At 36.5% G+C, this 5,588-nt stretch overlaps 1 non-coding gene across 1 annotated transcript; it reads left to right on the forward strand.

Moving 5' to 3' along the window:
- Positions 1–2,177: 2,177 nt before the first annotated feature.
- Positions 2,178–2,249, forward strand: Trnaa-cgc (transfer RNA alanine (anticodon CGC)). The gene has a single exon. It is a non-coding gene; the product is annotated as a tRNA-Ala (tRNA).
- The last annotated feature ends 3,339 nt before the right edge of the window (positions 2,250–5,588 follow it).

Genomic DNA, 5,588 nt, shown 5'->3' on the forward strand with positions numbered 1-5,588 from the left:
CTGTCAGTTGTTCGGAACTGTCAACAATTTTGTTTTAACTGACAGGCCGATACCGTCCGGCGGACTATTAATCAGTGGGCCCCTTTAGAAAGGAGATGTCACCGCTGTCATTTTCTTTACGAAACAGTCAGCCGATTTTTGCGGGGGAAAGGGCCGTCAAATGTATTGCTATTTCTACATGATTTGTACGTAACGTACAAATAGCCATGTCAGTCCATACAAAAGTTTGCACAATGGTGCAAGTTTTTCGGCAGAGGGGTAAGCTCTTATTGGCCACTCCAGTTATTATATGCTCTAAGGCAGCGGTCGGCAACAAGCGGCCTCTCGCTTGCGGCCCGCGAGCGTCCCTGGCTATTTTGTATGTAATATTGACAAACGACAATGTCTTCTAAAATCACAAATATTACCGAAGTGCGGCCCGCGTCAACTTCGTTAACTACTATGTGGCCCTTGGCTGCTAAAAGGTTGCCGACCGCTGCTCTAAGGTTATGACCAATTTTATGATACCCCGTTGAAATGACTAGGTGCTCACGGTGGTTTTCACAATTTTGTTATTCAAAATCAATAAAACCATTTACGTTACTACAGTAGCATAACAGATACAAAAAATGAGGGTCTATTAAGAGCATGGTTAAAAAACGGAGTCCATAATAAAATCTGTTTAAATCTAAATTCAACTGTACTCTCCCACTTGGATTAAAAGTTGCTTAAAAAGTGTCAGCTCAGTGTTAGAGAGGATAATTTAACGTAGGCCTCAGCTGAAAACCGGCTAGTGTTGGAGAATATCGAGTCTTTGCAGATTTGAGTCTTTATATTTGCAGTCTTGACTCAGTTTTTTATCACTAAGTCACGACTAGAGGTTAAAATTTACAAAACGTTGGAACATAAGAGTGAAAAGCCAGGAAATTGGTAAGGACCAAAAATGGCGCCCGGCGCTAAACTCGGGACGGAAGATATGGATTTCGCGCGGCTTTTAACGTTTTACCTGAATAACTGAAAATATACTAATAATAATAAAAAAAAGTCGTCACTTAGACAACACAGGATTCAAAGGCCTTTTAGTTTTTTAACATACTCGGATCCTTTTAAGTTAGGACGTCCCAGTATAACGGCATTTTTAACAATAAAATTACATAGGTATTAAGAGAAAAGAGGACGATCACTTCGCCATACAAAAGAAGCCCCTTTTCCTCTCTGGATATTAACATTATATAAAGTTGTTTATACACAATTTGATGTATATTGACCATAGCTATGAGTTATGACCAACCGAAGGGTCGTTAGTCTTTTTGACTTTTTAAAACTTTGAGACTCGGACTCGAATTATTGCCAACACTAAAACCGGCCTAAATTGAAAAGGTTCTTTTTGCTGTAATTATATTCTGAAATACTCGAGGGCTTTTCACATAGGAGAGCTTTTGCTATCACAGGCCTTTTAGACATTCCTTTAAGTTGTCAGGTAAATTTCATCTTTTAATTTTGTCACAATCAATTTTGGATTGCGCGCAAAAACTTTTCGATTTGTAAGGAAAATACAATGTTTCAAAAATATCTGAACACGCACTCTAACGCCTTGGCAATAGAGGCGTGTTCAGATATTTGTGAGCACATAGGCCGATCCGATAATATCTGATGGTTACTGTACAAAAATAGGTGATGGTATGGAATCCTTCGCTTTGGCCGGTTTAATTTTTACGTTTTAAGGATTCCTATTTTATTTACCATTTTCTGCATTCAGTTTTTCTTCAAATGTTAACCACAAAGTACCTACTTACTTCTAAATTATTTTCTAAGACTTAGTGCGAACACATCGAGATTCGAAAGAATCGAAAGGCTTTCACTATACAAATTGAACAAACGTCACAATACTAGGTACCTTTTAATTGGTCACAGTTAGCATTTCGCTGGCCCAATATTACAGGATTCTATGATTCACTTTTATCGAACTGAAATTTGAACATTGTCATAGATTAAGTCGAATTTCAACTATCTTGAAAATGTAAAGGTGGGATCAGACGGTTCACTCGAATGAATGTTCGCTTGAGTATACCGTACTATACTGTATAAATACTTATAACTTATAACTGTAAAATACTGTAACCTATGGCCCAGCGATTTATCATCAAAGTGAAAGACACAACCTAAACTGTTAACATATTTCGCGCACTCTGAGCACCGGGGGTGTAACTCAGTGGTAGAGTGTCTGCTTCGCATGCTGAAAGTCCTGGGTTCAAATCCCAGCACCTCCACATAAATTATGTCTTTTTGTTTTTTCTTTGAAATTTTCACGCAATTTTTACCAACTGCAAAAATAATTACGTTAATTTAGGTATTTCGAGTTTTTTAAACTTTTCTGGCAATATATATATATGTTTTTGGCTTTTTAATGCTGTAAATTATTATTTTTTAAAGTTACCTACGGCATTTACATTATTTGTTTAAAACACAAGATAAAAAGCAAATCCTCTCAACATGAAGTTTGTAACATGTCGGTTGTATCTTTAAAATACGAACTAACAAACTACTTATGATATTCATTTATATTCCGACCCGCACGCGCGATGCTGGGTGAATATCCTCTATTATCTTATCTTATACACTAACACTTTTAAAATCAACCTTAAATATATCAGGCTAAGGTAAAAATTCTAATGTAAATATTCCTTAACATTTCTGTCAAGCTGAAAAGAACTTTAGCTGTAAAGAAATAGGGTTGACATTGTGTTGTTATGTTAGTTATCGTTGTAATACAAGGTAGGGGTTAGGTTCTTGATGAAACTTTTGTAATTTTCTTATTTTTAGAAAGATGTTTTGAGAAGATTCAGACCACGTCTCGTTTGTTTAGTAGGTATACAAGGTGGAAACAGAAGTATACTTACGTTGCAACTTTCCACTTTCAACTTATTGGAGCGAGTGAGACGCACTATAACTAAATGACATCATTAAGATATCATTTTCATGTCAGTGTATGATCGAATTGGCCTTTTTTGTAACGTCAAATCGATGCAAAGTTGTCTTGGACTCTATCCCAACTAAAAATATGATCGTGAGCATAATATTTTACCTCAGCAACTAAAACGATCATGCGGAAAATTGTACATTTCCACACGGCGACAATTTATTGAAAAATATCTTTGCGTCCAGGCGTGAGAGAGAAGGGCGACCGCCAATGTAGCGCGGTCCTGCTCTACACCTGGCTACAGCTGCTCGGAAACCGATTAAAATGATGAAGCGATGCGCTCATGGCTTGTAGGTGATCTAGGAATACTAGAAATGGTCAACTTTTGGTCTTTGTCACATCGTTATATTTTGGTTAAATATTTTTTATCAACTAAACGGCAAATGGTGTCCACATTTTTCCGTTTAGGTGATAAAGTCAATAGTAAGTACATAATATAAAACTACAATTATATCATATAGATCAAACATTGGGGAATAAGTTAGACATCAATATTAATACTATACTGATTTATACAGAAATTAATTGGTTGGCTGCCAGCCTTAACTAAAAATATGCAATAAGTAATAGGTATTTGAATATGGTGTTTTACCGCGGGGATCCCAAAAATAAATACTTACTAAAAGTAAACATTAAATATGATAAAACGCAAATACAACATAATCTTCATAAGATCTTCAATGAAATCATTTCACGACAACTGTGATGCTAAAATTTAAGCATTAATCCACATAAATTAAATAGCACTCCAGAACAGTCCGCTAAACAGCACTAAACTTTTCCTTTTAAAGTCCGCGTGAGAAACGAGTCACTTCCCGCACTAATACATCCCCAGCGATATAATCTTTCAACCCGTACGTATAATACCGCCGCTGTTGAAATTTTTCAAACGCCCCGGTGACAAATGTGTACGGAGAATTACATGGGCCATTTTTATTGTCCAAGTGTGTATTGGAGATCTGAATGAATGGCTTTGACTTTTATAGTAGTTTATGTAACTGCTTGCAATTTTCATATTTTTAACTTTTGTGCATAAGTTATAAGAAATTTTTGAAGAGCGTTTTAGACCTAAGTTAGAGATTTTTTTCTATCGAGTGAAAGTAAAAAAATCAGGAATCGAATCAATAGAATCACTAGAGAAAATCCTCAAGATTGCTAATTAAATTTTTGCCAAGCGTATTGTGTCCTTAAAAGCGATAGAATTTTTCAAAAAACTCCGCTCTCTGAACCTACGGCACCTTAAAAGATGACTCACGTTAGACCAGGCCGTGTCCGGGCCGGAGTTTCCGGCACATCGTTTTCTATGGAAAGCATCACGTGAGCGCCTGTCATGCCATAGAAAAGTAAGCGCCGGATGCTCCGGCCCGGACACGGCCTGGTCTAACGTGAGTCGTCCTTATAGCAACAAGCTATTTAATCACTGAATTGATAATGAGAGCTGAGTAATAATTTTCATTGTAACCCATAAATAAGGTGAATAAACTGTAATAAATCAGGTAGCAATTTTCCACTGGACACCCGTAGTATGGCGGGAGATATATGGGTCAAACAGATCACTGTGTTATGTCTTTCCTGTAGACATGCACAAGAGTTAAGGGCTATAAAGGTTAATTTTCTTATTTAACCTTTATCCACGTGAAAAGGTCCTCCTTTTATTTAGAGAACTATGATAAAATCATTACTTACATGCCTACAAGCTGTTAACTATTGCCCACAGGAGAGAAAACTAGTGTGTTATCGCGAACAGTACATTTTTCTCTCCTGTGGACAATAGTTAACAGCTTGTGGGCATGTAAGTAATGATTTTATCATAGTTCTGTAAATAAAAGGAGGACCTTGTCACGTGGATAAGGGTTAAATAAGAAAATTAACCTTTATAGCCCTTAACTCTTGTGTATGTCTACAGGAAAGACATAACACAGTGATCTGTTTGACCCATATGCGCGGCGCGACAGTAATGATACATTGACGGCCGCGCTTGCAATGCCTATTATTGTAGCACCGTCCTTTATGGACGCAAAATAAAGTAGGCAATTTTTATTTGTTAAATAAATAAATATTAAGGACATTTTTACACAAATTGACTAAGCCCCACGGTAAGCTCAAGAAAGCTTGTGTTGTGGGTACTCAGACAACGATATATTTATAAATTCATTTGTTTAGTGTTTCAGTGAAGTCATGCGAAGGTGCCCATGATGCTCACAGCATAACCACGCTGGACACCCTTTGCACCAGGAACGACTCATATTTTAAAAATCGAAGCAATGCATGAAAACAGATTGATTGCTGATGAATAGAAAAACAAAATGCATTAGTGACTAACGTTAATCAAACTATTTTATTTTATCGAAATATTATTGTTTGAAATTCAGATATTTATTACATTTCGTGGCCTATATCAGGGCTATAATCAAATATTTGTAAAGTTGCGGTTTAGGGGCCCGATTCGGATTTTGAAATAGACATCTATTAGACATCACCAAGATACGATAACGATATGTTTAAGATCTAACCTGTCAAATTTGACATTTGCGCGATTCTGGAGATACTGTTGAACGATTTCCACAGGATATGACTTAGAGATCCAATTCACATCTAATAGATATCTTACTCTATCTAACGTAAAAGT

Source organism: Cydia splendana, chromosome 6 (genome assembly GCF_910591565.1).
Source record: "Cydia splendana chromosome 6, ilCydSple1.2, whole genome shotgun sequence".
Taxonomy (NCBI): Eukaryota; Metazoa; Arthropoda; class Insecta; order Lepidoptera; family Tortricidae; genus Cydia; species Cydia splendana.